The sequence below is a fragment of the Eucyclogobius newberryi genome, unplaced genomic scaffold (genome assembly GCF_026437365.1).
Source record: "Eucyclogobius newberryi isolate DKJ021-1_F unplaced genomic scaffold, fEucNew1.0.hap1 SCAF_4, whole genome shotgun sequence".
Lineage (NCBI taxonomy): Eukaryota > Metazoa > Chordata > Actinopteri > Gobiiformes > Gobiidae > Eucyclogobius > Eucyclogobius newberryi.
This window is the reverse complement of record NW_027316056.1, coordinates 191,626-207,500: the sequence shown is the minus strand read 5'-3', so window position 1 is coordinate 207,500 and position 15,875 is coordinate 191,626.

Here is a 15,875-nt window from a genome sequence, read left to right as displayed (position 1 = left end):
TTGCTCACCCCGCACTCTGCCGCATATGAGGCCGGGGAAGGGCCACTCTGGCTGAGCATGGCCTCCGCTGAGCACCCCCTGGAGCCCCTGGAGCCCCCGGAGACCCTCCAGAGCCACCCCCCACTCCTCCAGACTCACCCCGGGGAAGGGACACTCTGGCTGGGCATGGCCTCCGCCGAGCAGCCCCTGGAGCCCCCGGAGACCCTCCAGAGCCACCCCCCACTCTCCCCAGACTCACCCCGGGGAAGGTCCACTCTGGCTGGGCATGGCCTCCGCCGAGCACCCCCTGGAGCCCCCGGAGCACCCCCAGAGCCACCCCCCCACTCTCCCCAGACTCTGCCCGGGGAAGGGCCACTCTGGCTGGGCATGGCCTCCACCAAGCACCCCCTGGAGCCCCCCGGAGCCCCTCCAGAGCCACCCCCCACTCTCCCCAGACTCTGCCCGGGGAAGGGACACTCTGGCCGGGCATGGCCTCCGCCGAGCACCCCCTGGAACCCCTGGAGCCCCCGGAGCAGCTCCAGAGCCACCCCCCACTCTCCCCAGACTCTGCCCGGGGAAGGGACACTCTGGCCGGGCATGGCCTCCGCCTACCACCCCCTGGAACCCCCGGAGGCCCTCCAGAGCCACCCCCCACTCTCCCCAGACTCTGCCCGGGGAAGGGACACTCTGGCCGGGCATGGCCTCCGCCGAGCACCCCCTGGAACCCCCGGAGCCCCTCCAGGGCCACCCCCCACTCCTACAGACTCACCCCGGGGAAGGGACACTCTGGCTGGGCATGGCCTCCGCCGAGCACCCCCTGGAGCCCCCGGAGCACCCCCAGAGCCACCCCCCACTCTCCCCAGACTCTGCCCGGGGAAGGGCCACTCTGGCTGGGCATGGCCTCCACCAAGCACCCCCTGGAGCCCCCGGAGCACCTCCAGAGCCACCCCCACTCCTTCAGACTCACCCCGGGGAAGGGACACTCTGGCTGGGCATGGCCTCCGCCGAGCACCCCCTGGAACCCCTGGAGCCCCTCCAGGGCCACCCCCCACTCCTCCAGACTCACCCCGGGGAAGGTCCACTCTGGCTGGGCATGGCCTCCGCTGACCACCCCCTGGAACCCCTGAAGCCCCCGGAGCAGCTCCAGAGCCACCCCCCACTCTCCCCAGACTCTGCCCGGGGAAGGGCCACTCTGGCCGGGCATGGCCTCCGCTGAGCACCCCCTGGAACCCCTGGAGCCCCCGGAGCACCTCCAGAGCCACCCCCCACTCTCCCCAGACTCACCCCGGGGAAGGGACACTCTGGCCGGGCATGGCCCCCGCTGAGCACCCCCTGGAGCCCCCGGAGCACCTCCAGAGCCACCCCCCACTCTCCCCAGACTATGCCCGGGGAAGGGCCACTCTGGCTGGGCATGGCCTCCACTGAGCACCCCCTGGAGCCCCCGGAGCACCTCCAGAGCCACCCCCCACTCTCCCCAGACTATGCCCGGGGAAGGGCCACTCTGGCTGGGCATGGCCTCCGCCGAGCACCCCCTGGAACCCCTGGAGCCCCTCCAGAGCCACCCCCCACTCCTCCAGACTCACCCCGGGGAAGGGCCACTCTGGCTGGGCATGGCCTCCACTGAGCACCCCCTGGAACCCCCGGAGCACCTCCAGAGCCACCCCCCACTCTCCCCAGACTCTGCCCGGGGAAGGGACACTCTGGCCGGGCATGGCCTCCGCCGAGCACCCCCTGGAACCCCCCGGAGCACCTCCAGAGCCACCCCCCCACTCCTCCAGACTCACCCCGGGGAAGGGACACTCTGGCTGGGCATGGCCTCCACCAAGCACCCCCTGGAGCCCCCGGAGCACCTCCAGAGCCACCCCCCACTCCTCCAGACTCACCCCGGGGACGGGACACTCTGGCTGGGCATGGCCTCCACTGAGCACCCCCTCGAACCCCTGGAGCCCCGGGAGAACCTCCAGAGCCACCCCCCACTCTCCCCAGACTCTGCCCGGGGAAGGGCCACTCTGGCTGGGCATGGCCTCCGCCGAGCACCCCCTGGAACCCCCGGAGGCCCTCCAGAGCCACCCCCCACTCTCCCCAGACTCACCCCGGGGAAGGGCCACTCTGGCTGGGCATGGTCTCCACCAAGCACCCCCTGGAGCCCCCGGAGCACCTCCAGAGCCACCCCCCACTCCTCCAGACTCACCCCGGGGAAGGGACACTCTGGCTGGGCATGGCCTCCGCCGAGCACCCCCTGGAGCCCCCGGAGCACCCCCAGAGCCACCCCCCACTCTCCCCAGACTCACCCCGGGGAAGGGACACTCTGGCTGGGCATGGCCTCCACTGAGCACCCCCTGGAACCCCTGGAGCCCCGGGAGCACCTCCAGAGCCACCCCCCACTCTCCCCAGACTCTGCCCGGGGAAGGGCCACTCTGGCTGGGCATGGCCTCCGCCGAGCACCCCCTGGAACCCCCGGAGCACCTCCAGAGCCACCCCCCACTCCTCCAGACTCACCCCCGGGGAAGGGCAACTCTGGCTGGGCATGGCCCCCACTGAGCACCCCCTGGAACCCCTGGAGCCCCTGGAGCACCTCCAGGGCCACCCCCCCACTCCACCAGACTCAGCCCCGACCCGGGCACACTCTTCCCCGGGTCCTGGGCTCCGGGACTCCGGGGATGACCACCGGGGACCAGGCTCTCCCTCCGAACCCGGGGACCCACCCTTAAGCACCCCCTCGCGGGCTAAACCCCTTAGGGGCAGCCGCCTGGAAGCCCGTGCCCTTGGTACTCTGACATGGAAGCCCGTGCCCTTGGTACTCTTAACCACACTTTGACATTTTTCGAGTATAGTGTACTATTTCGGTTTTTACTCTAAGTCCCTCAGGGGTATAGTGTACTATACTATGATGGTCAGATCACCTCCAGGCCCCAGGGGAGTGCTTTTCTGGGGTCAAACAGTGCACTGATGATGGGGGATTATTTCATTTTGCTCATTTTGGTGTTTTTTCACATTTTAACCCATTTTCACCCCTTTTGCTCACAACTTCGTACTACGGCCCGGAAAAACGACAGAGTCGATGGGTATAGTGTACTATTGCCGAAAAATGACAGAGTCTTTTCGGGTATAGTGTACTATTTCGGTTTTTACTCTAAGTCCCTCAGGGGCATATGGTGCTATACTCTGATGGTCAGATCACCTCCAGGCCCCAGGGGAGTGCTTTTCTGGGGTCAAACAGTGCACTGATGATGGGGGATTATTTCATTTTGCTCATTTTGGTGTTTTTTCACATTTTAACCCATTTTCACCCATTTTGCTCACCCCGCACTCTGCCGCATATGAGGCCGGGGAAGGGCCACTCTGGCTGAGCATGGCCTCCGCTGAGCACCCCCTGGAGCCCCTGGAGCCCCCGGAGACCCTCCAGAGCCACCCCCCACTCCTCCAGACTCACCCCGGGGAAGGGACACTCTGGCTGGGCATGGCCTCCGCCGAGCAGCCCCTGGAGCCCCCGGAGACCCTCCAGAGCCACCCCCCACTCTCCCCAGACTCACCCCGGGGAAGGTCCACTCTGGCTGGGCATGGCCTCCGCCAAGCACCCCCTGGAGCCCCCGGAGCACCCCCAGAGCCACCCCCCCACTCTCCCCAGACTCTGCCCGGGGAAGGGCCACTCTGGCTGGGCATGGCCTCCACCAAGCACCCCCTGGAGCCCCCCGGAGCCCCTCCAGAGCCACCCCCCACTCTCCCCAGACTCTGCCCGGGGAAGGGACACTCTGGCCGGGCATGGCCTCCGCCGAGCACCCCCTGGAACCCCTGGAGCCCCCGGAGCAGCTCCAGAGCCACCCCCCACTCTCCCCAGACTCTGCCCGGGGAAGGGACACTCTGGCCGGGCATGGCCTCCGCCTACCACTCCCTGGAACCCCCGGAGGCCCTCCAGAGCCACCCCCCACTCTCCCCAGACTCTGCCCGGGGAAGGGACACTCTGGCCGGGCATGGCCTCCGCCGAGCACCCCCTGGAACCCCCGGAGCCCCTCCAGGGCCACCCCCCACTCCTCCAGACTCACCCCGGGGAAGGGACACTCTGGCTGGGCATGGCCTCCGCCGAGCACCCCCTGGAGCCCCCGGAGCACCCCCAGAGCCACCCCCCACTCTCCCCAGACTCTGCCCGGGGAAGGGCCACTCTGGCTGGGCATGGCCTCCACCAAGCACCCCCTGGAGCCCCCGGAGCACCTCCAGAGCCACCCCCCACTCCTTCAGACTCACCCCGGGGAAGGGACACTCTGGCTGGGCATGGCCTCCGCCGAGCACCCCCTGGAACCCCTGGAGCCCCTCCAGGGCCACCCCCCACTCCTCCAGACTCACCCCGGGGAAGGTCCACTCTGGCTGGGCATGGCCTCCGCTGACCACCCCCTGGAACCCCTGAAGCCCCCGGAGCAGCTCCAGAGCCACCCCCCACTCTCCCCAGACTCTGCCCGGGGAAGGGCCACTCTGGCCGGGCATGGCCTCCGCTGAGCACCCCCTGGAACCCCTGGAGCCCCCGGAGCACCTCCAGAGCCACCCCCCACTCTCCCCAGACTCACCCCGGGGAAGGGACACTCTGGCCGGGCATGGCCCCCGCTGAGCACCCCCTGGAGCCCCCGGAGCACCTCCAGAGCCACCCCCCACTCTCCCCAGACTATGCCCGGGGAAGGGCCACTCTGGCTGGGCATGGCCTCCACTGAGCACCCCCTGGAGCCCCCGGAGCACCTCCAGAGCCACCCCCCACTCTCCCCAGACTATGCCCGGGGAAGGGCCACTCTGGCTGGGCATGGCCTCCGCCGAGCACCCCCTGGAACCCCTGGAGCCCCTCCAGAGCCACCCCCCACTCCTCCAGACTCACCCCGGGGAAGGGCCACTCTGGCTGGGCATGGCCTCCACTGAGCACCCCCTGGAACCCCCGGAGCACCTCCAGAGCCACCCCCCACTCTCCCCAGACTCTGCCCGGGGAAGGGACACTCTGGCCGGGCATGGCCTCCGCCGAGCACCCCCTGGAACCCCCCGGAGCACCTCCAGAGCCACCCCCCCACTCCTCCAGACTCACCCCGGGGAAGGGACACTCTGGCTGGGCATGGCCTCCACTGAGCACCCCCTGGAACCCCTGGAGCCCCGGGAGAACCTCCAGAGCCACCCCCCACTCTCCCCAGACTCTGCCCGGGGAAGGGCCACTCTGGCTGGGCATGGCCTCCGCCGAGCACCCCCTGGAACCCCCGGAGGCCCTCCAGAGCCACCCCCCACTCTCCCCAGACTCACCCCGGGGAAGGGCCACTCTGGCTGGGCATGGTCTCCACCAAGCACCCCCTGGAGCCCCCGGAGCACCTCCAGAGCCACCCCCCACTCCTCCAGACTCACCCCGGGGAAGGGACACTCTGGCTGGGCATGGCCTCCGCCGAGCACCCCCTGGAGCCCCCGGAGCACCCCCAGAGCCACCCCCCACTCTCCCCAGACTCACCCCGGGGAAGGGACACTCTGGCTGGGCATGGCCTCCACTGAGCACCCCCTGGAACCCCTGGAGCCCCGGGAGCACCTCCAGAGCCACCCCCCACTCTCCCCAGACTCTGCCCGGGGAAGGGCCACTCTGGCTGGGCATGGCCTCCGCCGAGCACCCCCTGGAACCCCCGGAGCACCTCCAGAGCCACCCCCCACTCCTCCAGACTCACCCCCGGGGAAGGGCAACTCTGGCTGGGCATGGCCCCCACTGAGCACCCCCTGGAACCCCTGGAGCCCCTGGAGCACCTCCAGGGCCACCCCCCCACTCCACCAGACTCAGCCCCGACCCGGGCACACTCTTCCCCGGGTCCTGGGCTCCGGGACTCCGGGGATGACCACCGGGGACCAGGCTCTCCCTCCGAACCCGGGGACCCACCCTTAAGCACCCCCTCGCGGGCTAAACCCCTTAGGGGCAGCCGCCTGGAAGCCCGTGCCCTTGGTACTCTGACATGGAAGCCCGTGCCCTTGGTACTCTTAACCACACTTTGACATTTTTCGAGTATAGTGTACTATTTCGGTTTTTACTCTAAGTCCCTCAGGGGTATAGTGTACTATACTATGATGGTCAGATCACCTCCAGGCCCCAGGGGAGTGCTTTTCTGGGGTCAAACAGTGCACTGATGATGGGGGATTATTTCATTTTGCTCATTTTGGTGTTTTTTCACATTTTAACCCATTTTCACCCCTTTTGCTCACAACTTCGTACTACGGCCCGGAAAAACGACAGAGTCGATGGGTATAGTGTACTATTGCCGAAAAATGACAGAGTCTTTTCGGGTATAGTGTACTATTTCGGTTTTTACTCTAAGTCCCTCAGGGGCATATGGTGCTATACTCTGATGGTCAGATCACCTCCAGGCCCCAGGGGAGTGCTTTTCTGGGGTCAAACAGTGCACTGATGATGGGGGATTATTTCATTTTGCTCATTTTGGTGTTTTTTCACATTTTAACCCATTTTCACCCATTTTGCTCACCCCGCACTCTGCCGCATATGAGGCCGGGGAAGGGCCACTCTGGCTGAGCATGGCCTCCGCTGAGCACCCCCTGGAGCCCCTGGAGCCCCCGGAGACCCTCCAGAGCCACCCCCCACTCCTCCAGACTCACCCCGGGGAAGGGACACTCTGGCTGGGCATGGCCTCCGCCGAGCAGCCCCTGGAGCCCCCGGAGACCCTCCAGAGCCACCCCCCACTCTCCCCAGACTCACCCCGGGGAAGGTCCACTCTGGCTGGGCATGGCCTCCGCCGAGCACCCCCTGGAGCCCCCGGAGCACCCCCAGAGCCACCCCCCCACTCTCCCCAGACTCTGCCCGGGGAAGGGCCACTCTGGCTGGGCATGGCCTCCACCAAGCACCCCCTGGAGCCCCCCGGAGCCCCTCCAGAGCCACCCCCCACTCTCCCCAGACTCTGCCCGGGGAAGGGACACTCTGGCCGGGCATGGCCTCCGCCGAGCACCCCCTGGAACCCCTGGAGCCCCCGGAGCAGCTCCAGAGCCACCCCCCACTCTCCCCAGACTCTGCCCGGGGAAGGGACACTCTGGCCGGGCATGGCCTCCGCCTACCACCCCCTGGAACCCCCGGAGGCCCTCCAGAGCCACCCCCCACTCTCCCCAGACTCTGCCCGGGGAAGGGACACTCTGGCCGGGCATGGCCTCCGCCGAGCACCCCCTGGAACCCCCGGAGCCCCTCCAGGGCCACCCCCCACTCCTCCAGACTCACCCCGGGGAAGGGACACTCTGGCTGGGCATGGCCTCCGCCGAGCACCCCCTGGAGCCCCCGGAGCACCCCCAGAGCCACCCCCCACTCTCCCCAGACTCTGCCCGGGGAAGGGCCACTCTGGCTGGGCATGGCCTCCACCAAGCACCCCCTGGAGCCCCCGGAGCACCTCCAGAGCCACCCCCCACTCCTTCAGACTCACCCCGGGGAAGGGACACTCTGGCTGGGCATGGCCTCCGCCGAGCACCCCCTGGAACCCCTGGAGCCCCTCCAGGGCCACCCCCCACTCCTCCAGACTCACCCCGGGGAAGGTCCACTCTGGCTGGGCATGGCCTCCGCTGACCACCCCCTGGAACCCCTGAAGCCCCCGGAGCAGCTCCAGAGCCACCCCCCACTCTCCCCAGACTCTGCCCGGGGAAGGGCCACTCTGGCCGGGCATGGCCTCCGCTGAGCACCCCCTGGAACCCCTGGAGCCCCCGGAGCACCTCCAGAGCCACCCCCCACTCTCCCCAGACTCACCCCGGGGAAGGTCCACTCTGGCTGGGCATGGCCTCCACTGAGCACCCCCTGGAACCCCCGGAGCACCTCCAGAGCCACCCCCCACTCTCCCCAGACTCTGCCCGGGGAAGGGACACTCTGGCCGGGCATGGCCTCCGCCGAGCACCCCCTGGAACCCCCCGGAGCACCTCCAGAGCCACCCCCCCACTCCTCCAGACTCACCCCGGGGAAGGGACACTCTGGCTGGGCATGGCCTCCACCAAGCACCCCCTGGAGCCCCCGGAGCACCTCCAGAGCCACCCCCCACTCCTCCAGACTCACCCCGGGGACGGGACACTCTGGCTGGGCATGGCCTCCACTGAGCACCCCCTGGAACCCCTGGAGCCCCGGGAGAACCTCCAGAGCCACCCCCCACTCTCCCCAGACTCACCCCGGGGAAGGGCCACTCTGGCTGGGCATGGTCTCCACCAAGCACCCCCTGGAGCCCCCGGAGCACCTCCAGAGCCACCCCCCACTCCTCCAGACTCACCCCGGGGAAGGGACACTCTGGCTGGGCATGGCCTCCGCCGAGCACCCCCTGGAGCCCCCGGAGCACCCCCAGAGCCACCCCCCACTCTCCCCAGACTCACCCCGGGGAAGGGACACTCTGGCTGGGCATGGCCTCCACTGAGCACCCCCTGGAACCCCTGGAGCCCCGGGAGCACCTCCAGAGCCACCCCCCACTCTCCCCAGACTCTGCCCGGGGAAGGGCCACTCTGGCTGGGCATGGCCTCCGCCGAGCACCCCCTGGAACCCCCGGAGCACCTCCAGAGCCACCCCCCACTCCTCCAGACTCACCCCCGGGGAAGGGCAACTCTGGCTGGGCATGGCCCCCACTGAGCACCCCCTGGAACCCCTGGAGCCCCTGGAGCACCTCCAGGGCCACCCCCCCACTCCACCAGACTCAGCCCCGACCCGGGCACACTCTTCCCCGGGTCCTGGGCTCCGGGACTCCGGGGATGACCACCGGGGACCAGGCTCTCCCTCCGAACCCGGGGACCCACCCTTAAGCACCCCCTCGCGGGCTAAACCCCTTAGGGGCAGCCGCCTGGAAGCCCGTGCCCTTGGTACTCTGACATGGAAGCCCGTGCCCTTGGTACTCTTAACCACACTTTGACATTTTTCGAGTATAGTGTACTATTTCGGTTTTTACTCTAAGTCCCTCAGGGGTATAGTGTACTATACTATGATGGTCAGATCACCTCCAGGCCCCAGGGGAGTGCTTTTCTGGGGTCAAACAGTGCACTGATGATGGGGGATTATTTCATTTTGCTCATTTTGGTGTTTTTTCACATTTTAACCCATTTTCACCCCTTTTGCTCACAACTTCGTACTACGGCCCGGAAAAACGACAGAGTCGATGGGTATAGTGTACTATTGCCGAAAAATGACAGAGTCTTTTCGGGTATAGTGTACTATTTCGGTTTTTACTCTAAGTCCCTCAGGGGCATATGGTGCTATACTCTGATGGTCAGATCACCTCCAGGCCCCAGGGGAGTGCTTTTCTGGGGTCAAACAGTGCACTGATGATGGGGGATTATTTCATTTTGCTCATTTTGGTGTTTTTTCACATTTTAACCCATTTTCACCCATTTTGCTCACCCCGCACTCTGCCGCATATGAGGCCGGGGAAGGGCCACTCTGGCTGAGCATGGCCTCCGCTGAGCACCCCCTGGAGCCCCTGGAGCCCCCGGAGACCCTCCAGAGCCACCCCCCACTCCTCCAGACTCACCCCGGGGAAGGGACACTCTGGCTGGGCATGGCCTCCGCCGAGCAGCCCCTGGAGCCCCCGGAGACCCTCCAGAGCCACCCCCCACTCTCCCCAGACTCACCCCGGGGAAGGTCCACTCTGGCTGGGCATGGCCTCCGCCGAGCACCCCCTGGAGCCCCCGGAGCACCCCCAGAGCCACCCCCCCACTCTCCCCAGACTCTGCCCGGGGAAGGGCCACTCTGGCTGGGCATGGCCTCCACCAAGCACCCCCTGGAGCCCCCCGGAGCCCCTCCAGAGCCACCCCCCACTCTCCCCAGACTCTGCCCGGGGAAGGGACACTCTGGCCGGGCATGGCCTCCGCCGAGCACCCCCTGGAACCCCTGGAGCCCCCGGAGCAGCTCCAGAGCCACCCCCCACTCTCCCCAGACTCTGCCCGGGGAAGGGACACTCTGGCCGGGCATGGCCTCCGCCTACCACCCCCTTGAACCCCCGGAGGCCCTCCAGAGCCACCCCCCACTCTCCCCAGACTCTGCCCGGGGAAGGGACACTCTGGCCGGGCATGGCCTCCGCCGAGCACCCCCTGGAACCCCCGGAGCCCCTCCAGGGCCACCCCCCACTCCTCCAGACTCACCCCGGGGAAGGGACACTCTGGCTGGGCATGGCCTCCGCCGAGCACCCCCTGGAGCCCCCGGAGCACCCCCAGAGCCACCCCCCACTCTCCCCAGACTCTGCCCGGGGAAGGGCCACTCTGGCTGGGCATGGCCTCCACCAAGCACCCCCTGGAGCCCCCGGAGCACCTCCAGAGCCACCCCCCACTCCTTCAGACTCACCCCGGGGAAGGGACACTCTGGCTGGGCATGGCCTCCGCCGAGCACCACCTGGAACCCCTGGAGCCCCTCCAGGGCCACCCCCCACTCCTCCAGACTCACCCCGGGGAAGGTCCACTCTGGCTGGGCATGGCCTCCGCTGACCACCCCCTGGAACCCCTGAAGCCCCCGGAGCAGCTCCAGAGCCACCCCCCACTCTCCCCAGACTCTGCCCGGGGAAGGGCCACTCTGGCCGGGCATGGCCTCCGCTGAGCACCCCCTGGAACCCCTGGAGCCCCCGGAGCACCTCCAGAGCCACCCCCCACTCTCCCCAGACTCACCCCGGGGAAGGGACACTCTGGCCGGGCATGGCCCCCGCTGAGCACCCCCTGGAGCCCCCGGAGCACCTCCAGAGCCACCCCCCACTCTCCCCAGACTATGCCCGGGGAAGGGCCACTCTGGCTGGGCATGGCCTCCACTGAGCACCCCCTGGAGCCCCCGGAGCACCTCCAGAGCCACCCCCCACTCTCCCCAGACTATGCCCGGGGAAGGGCCACTCTGGCTGGGCATGGCCTCCGCCGAGCACCCCCTGGAACCCCTGGAGCCCCTCCAGAGCCACCCCCCACTCCTCCAGACTCACCCCGGGGAAGGGCCACTCTGGCTGGGCATGGCCTCCACTGAGCACCCCCTGGAACCCCCGGAGCACCTCCAGAGCCACCCCCCACTCTCCCCAGACTCTGCCCGGGGAAGGGACACTCTGGCCGGGCATGGCCTCCGCCGAGCACCCCCTGGAACCCCCCGGAGCACCTCCAGAGCCACCCCCCCACTCCTCCAGACTCACCCCGGGGAAGGGACACTCTGGCTGGGCATGGCCTCCACCAAGCACCCCCTGGAGCCCCCGGAGCACCTCCAGAGCCACCCCCCACTCCTCCAGACTCACCCCGGGGACGGGACACTCTGGCTGGGCATGGCCTCCACTGAGCACCCCCTGGAACCCCTGGAGCCCCGGGAGAACCTCCAGAGCCACCCCCCACTCTCCCCAGACTCACCCCGGGGAAGGGCCACTCTGGCTGGGCATGGTCTCCACCAAGCACCCCCTGGAGCCCCCGGAGCACCTCCAGAGCCACCCCCCACTCCTCCAGACTCACCCCGGGGAAGGGACACTCTGGCTGGGCATGGCCTCCGCCGAGCACCCCCTGGAGCCCCCGGAGCACCCCCAGAGCCACCCCCCACTCTCCCCAGACTCACCCCGGGGAAGGGACACTCTGGCTGGGCATGGCCTCCACTGAGCACCCCCTGGAACCCCTGGAGCCCCGGGAGCACCTCCAGAGCCACCCCCCACTCTCCCCAGACTCTGCCCGGGGAAGGGCCACTCTGGCTGGGCATGGCCTCCGCCGAGCACCCCCTGGAACCCCCGGAGCACCTCCAGAGCCACCCCCCACTCCTCCAGACTCACCCCCGGGGAAGGGCAACTCTGGCTGGGCATGGCCCCCACTGAGCACCCCCTGGAACCCCTGGAGCCCCTGGAGCACCTCCAGGGCCACCCCCCCACTCCACCAGACTCAGCCCCGACCCGGGCACACTCTTCCCCGGGTCCTGGGCTCCGGGACTCCGGGGATGACCACCGGGGACCAGGCTCTCCCTCCGAACCCGGGGACCCACCCTTAAGCACCCCCTCGCGGGCTAAACCCCTTAGGGGCAGCCGCCTGGAAGCCCGTGCCCTTGGTACTCTGACATGGAAGCCCGTGCCCTTGGTACTCTTAACCACACTTTGACATTTTTCGAGTATAGTGTACTATTTCGGTTTTTACTCTAAGTCCCTCAGGGGTATAGTGTACTATACTATGATGGTCAGATCACCTCCAGGCCCCAGGGGAGTGCTTTTCTGGGGTCAAACAGTGCACTGATGATGGGGGATTATTTCATTTTGCTCATTTTGGTGTTTTTTCACATTTTAACCCATTTTCACCCCTTTTGCTCACAACTTCGTACTACGGCCCGGAAAAACGACAGAGTCGATGGGTATAGTGTACTATTGCCGAAAAATGACAGAGTCTTTTCGGGTATAGTGTACTATTTCGGTTTTTACTCTAAGTCCCTCAGGGGCATATGGTGCTATACTCTGATGGTCAGATCACCTCCAGGCCCCAGGGGAGTGCTTTTCTGGGGTCAAACAGTGCACTGATGATGGGGGATTATTTCATTTTGCTCATTTTGGTGTTTTTTCACATTTTAACCCATTTTCACCCATTTTGCTCACCCCGCACTCTGCCGCATATGAGGCCGGGGAAGGGCCACTCTGGCTGAGCATGGCCTCCGCTGAGCACCCCCTGGAGCCCCTGGAGCCCCCGGAGACCCTCCAGAGCCACCCCCCACTCCTCCAGACTCACCCCGGGGAAGGGACACTCTGGCTGGGCATGGCCTCCGCCGAGCAGCCCCTGGAGCCCCCGGAGACCCTCCAGAGCCACCCCCCACTCTCCCCAGACTCACCCCGGGGAAGGTCCACTCTGGCTGGGCATGGCCTCCGCCGAGCACCCCCTGGAGCCCCCGGAGCACCCCCAGAGCCACCCCCCCACTCTCCCCAGACTCTGCCCGGGGAAGGGCCACTCTGGCTGGGCATGGCCTCCACCAAGCACCCCCTGGAGCCCCCCGGAGCCCCTCCAGAGCCACCCCCCACTCTCCCCAGACTCTGCCCGGGGAAGGGACACTCTGGCCGGGCATGGCCTCCGCCGAGCACCCCCTGGAACCCCTGGAGCCCCCGGAGCAGCTCCAGAGCCACCCCCCACTCTCCCCAGACTCTGCCCGGGGAAGGGACACTCTGGCCGGGCATGGCCTCCGCCTACCACCCCCTGGAACCCCCGGAGGCCCTCCAGAGCCACCCCCCACTCTCCCCAGACTCTGCCCGGGGAAGGGACACTCTGGCCGGGCATGGCCTCCGCCGAGCACCCCCTGGAACCCCCGGAGCCCCTCCAGGGCCACCCCCCACTCCTCCAGACTCACCCCGGGGAAGGGACACTCTGGCTGGGCATGGCCTCCGCCGAGCACCCCCTGGAGCCCCCGGAGCACCCCCAGAGCCACCCCCCACTCTCCCCAGACTCTGCCCGGGGAAGGGCCACTCTGGCTGGGCATGGCCTCCACCAAGCACCCCCTGGAGCCCCCGGAGCACCTCCAGAGCCACCCCCCACTCCTTCAGACTCACCCCGGGGAAGGGACACTCTGGCTGGGCATGGCCTCCGCCGAGCACCCCCTGGAACCCCTGGAGCCCCTCCAGGGCCACCCCCCACTCCTCCAGACTCACCCCGGGGAAGGTCCACTCTGGCTGGGCATGGCCTCCGCTGACCACCCCCTGGAACCCCTGAAGCCCCCGGAGCAGCTCCAGAGCCACCCCCCACTCTCCCCAGACTCTGCCCGGGGAAGGGCCACTCTGGCCGGGCATGGCCTCCGCTGAGCACCCCCTGGAACCCCTGGAGCCCCCGGAGCACCTCCAGAGCCACCCCCCACTCTCCCCAGACTCACCCCGGGGAAGGGACACTCTGGCCGGGCATGGCCCCCGCTGAGCACCCCCTGGAGCCCCCGGAGCACCTCCAGAGCCACCCCCCACTCTCCCCAGACTATGCCCGGGGAAGGGCCACTCTGGCTGGGCATGGCCTCCACTGAGCACCCCCTGGAGCCCCCGGAGCACCTCCAGAGCCACCCCCCACTCTCCCCAGACTATGCCCGGGGAAGGGCCACTCTGGCTGGGCATGGCCTCCGCCGAGCACCCCCTGGAACCCCTGGAGCCCCTCCAGAGCCACCCCCCACTCCTCCAGACTCACCCCGGGGAAGGGCCACTCTGGCTGGGCATGGCCTCCACTGAGCACCCCCTGGAACCCCCGGAGCACCTCCAGAGCCACCCCCCACTCTCCCCAGACTCTGCCCGGGGAAGGGACACTCTGGCCGGGCATGGCCTCCGCCGAGCACCCCCTGGAACCCCCCGGAGCACCTCCAGAGCCACCCCCCCACTCCTCCAGACTCACCCCGGGGAAGGGACACTCTGGCTGGGCATGGCCTCCACCAAGCACCCCCTGGAGCCCCCGGAGCACCTCCAGAGCCACCCCCCACTCCTCCAGACTCACCCCGGGGACGGGACACTCTGGCTGGGCATGGCCTCCACTGAGCACCCCCTGGAACCCCTGGAGCCCCGGGAGAACCTCCAGAGCCACCCCCCACTCTCCCCAGACTCACCCCGGGGAAGGGCCACTCTGGCTGGGCATGGTCTCCACCAAGCACCCCCTGGAGCCCCCGGAGCACCTCCAGAGCCACCCCCCACTCCTCCAGACTCACCCCGGGGAAGGGACACTCTGGCTGGGCATGGCCTCCGCCGAGCACCCCCTGGAGCCCCCGGAGCACCCCCAGAGCCACCCCCCACTCTCCCCAGACTCACCCCGGGGAAGGGACACTCTGGCTGGGCATGGCCTCCACTGAGCACCCCCTGGAACCCCTGGAGCCCCGGGAGCACCTCCAGAGCCACCCCCCACTCTCCCCAGACTCTGCCCGGGGAAGGGCCACTCTGGCTGGGCATGGCCTCCGCCGAGCACCCCCTGGAACCCCCGGAGCACCTCCAGAGCCACCCCCCACTCCTCCAGACTCACCCCCGGGGAAGGGCAACTCTGGCTGGGCATGGCCCCCACTGAGCACCCCCTGGAACCCCTGGAGCCCCTGGAGCACCTCCAGGGCCACCCCCCCACTCCACCAGACTCAGCCCCGACCCGGGCACACTCTTCCCCGGGTCCTGGGCTCCGGGACTCCGGGGATGACCACCGGGGACCAGGCTCTCCCTCCGAACCCGGGGACCCACCCTTAAGCACCCCCTCGCGGGCTAAACCCCTTAGGGGCAGCCGCCTGGAAGCCCGTGCCCTTGGTACTCTGACATGGAAGCCCGTGCCCTTGGTACTCTTAACCACACTTTGACATTTTTCGAGTATAGTGTACTATTTCGGTTTTTACTCTAAGTCCCTCAGGGGTATAGTGTACTATACTATGATGGTCAGATCACCTCCAGGCCCCAGGGGAGTGCTTTTCTGGGGTCAAACAGTGCACTGATGATGGGGGATTATTTCATTTTGCTCATTTTGGTGTTTTTTCACATTTTAACCCATTTTCACCCCTTTTGCTCACAACTTCGTACTACGGCCCGGAAAAACGACAGAGTCGATGGGTATAGTGTACTATTTCGGTTTTTACTCTAAGTCCCTCAGGGGCATATGGTGCTATACTCTGATGGTCAGATCACCTCCAGGCCCCAGGGGAGTGCTTTTCTGGGGTCAAACAGTGCACTGATGATGGGGGATTATTTCATTTTGCTCATTTTGGTGTTTTTTCACATTTTAACCCATTTTCACCCATTTTGCTCACCCCGCACTCTGCCGCATATGAGGCCGGGGAAGGGCCACTCTGGCTGAGCATGGCCTCCGCTGAGCACCCCCTGGAGCCCCTGGAGCCCCCGGAGACCCTCCAGAGCCACCCCCCACTCCTCCAGACTCACCCCGGGGAAGGGACACTCTGGCTGGGCATGGCCTCCGCCGAGCAGCCCCTGGAGCCCCCGGAGACCCTCCAGAGCCACCCCCCACTCTCCCCAGACTCACCC